The following is a 1,422-nucleotide window of genomic DNA, read 5'->3' as shown; positions in this document are numbered from 1 at the left end:
TCCAAAAGCAAGAGTCTTTTTTTTATCCCTGTCCTAGCATGACCGATCATGTCTTCTACTTCGATATGTGGCTCCAGCACAACATTTTATTCAACCAGAAACATAAATAATCTCCGTACAAAACAACAACCACATACAGTTCAGGAAGATGAACATGAAAGCTGTATAATTTAAACTGATCTCTCAACACACCTAAATCGAAAAGAGTTTCTCAATACTCTTAGCACAAAGCTTTAAATTTATCCAAGACATGACGCCAAATAGGAACATTGGTGTGTTGAGTGGTTAACAAACCGTGGGATTTTGTTTATTCCATACTGGTCCTTGCAAAGGATGCATACTGATTCCAGCATCTCCTCGGTAATGAACTGCAACTGATGCTCATTTGTAAAACGCTACAGATGCCTTTATACTGTACACAAGGGAAACGAAAACGTGAAGATGCACTTAAGGAGAAACAAAGATAAGGAAAAAAATTGTTTAATTGATTTCTTAGTACCTGTATGTCATGGCTGCCATAAGGATGGATAGAGAGTGTGGAAACTTGACCAAGGATCGGAATGCAGCTAAACATGAATCCAACTCAGTCTATTGGGATATTATGGATGCGTTTCTTGATCACATGGTTTCCATTTTGGTTTGGAACACATCTGATGACCTGCCCGTCAAATCACTTGCTAAACAAACTCTCTGATCAGGTTTTATAATATGAAGAGCCTAACACTAAAACAAATTTTCACCTCTGAGTCCACCATTTGTACAATTTTCAGTACTTTATACCTTTTGTATCGCTTGTACGGCAGACAAAGTGGTACTAACAGTCCCATGAGTTGATCCGCAAGTTCGTTTCTCCGTGATGGGTTGCCATATTCAAAAACTGAAACCAGGTCAAATAAATAAGGGATAGTCTCACGGGCAATGCAATATAAGACATAGGGTCAAGTAGAAACAGATCTTTTGAATGACATAATTTCCAAACACATCAGTCATTAGTTTGTAAGCATAAGGAAGAAACGCAAAGAGTAGGGAAGCCTAAATCCTATATCAAGACAGTTAGAGAGAAATACGTTATGGAGATCAAACGGCGCTTTAAGTTTCTGTGAATTTTCATCGGGGAAATCGCAGACGTATGATGAAGAAGCAGGAAGAAACCTAATGTCAGGTGGACTTCTAAAATATGTTCTAGGGATAAGGCTAAAAGACGGCTCAATACAAATTTGTAACAAAGGTCCAATTTGAATCTATACCATTATTGATGAAGTGATTTTGCTTAGTTGTCATGTTCTCCATGATTTTAGCTAATTTTGCTTATTTGTCATATTTTTATTAAGTTTAAGCTAAATTATCATTGATGTATTATTTGTTTTGAGCTAAGTCACTAAATCATTAATTTAAAATAATAGCCTTGATGAATATTCTATT

At 36.3% G+C, this 1,422-nt stretch overlaps 1 long non-coding RNA gene across 1 annotated transcript; it reads right to left on the bottom strand.

Annotated features, from left to right (window-relative positions):
- LOC130499959 (uncharacterized) lies at positions 1–1,173 on the bottom strand. Its single transcript, XR_008938819.1, has 3 exons — positions 1,068–1,173; positions 500–877; positions 1–412 (listed from the first exon to the last, which is right to left on the bottom strand). It is a non-coding gene; the product is annotated as an uncharacterized LOC130499959 (long non-coding RNA).
- Between the last annotated feature and the right edge of the window lie 249 nt (positions 1,174–1,422).

This window comes from Raphanus sativus, chromosome 2 (assembly GCF_000801105.2).
Source record: "Raphanus sativus cultivar WK10039 chromosome 2, ASM80110v3, whole genome shotgun sequence".
NCBI classification, from domain to species: domain Eukaryota; kingdom Viridiplantae; phylum Streptophyta; class Magnoliopsida; order Brassicales; family Brassicaceae; genus Raphanus; species Raphanus sativus.
The sequence above is the reverse complement of the archived record's forward strand: the minus strand, read 5'-3'. Positions and strand labels throughout refer to the sequence as shown.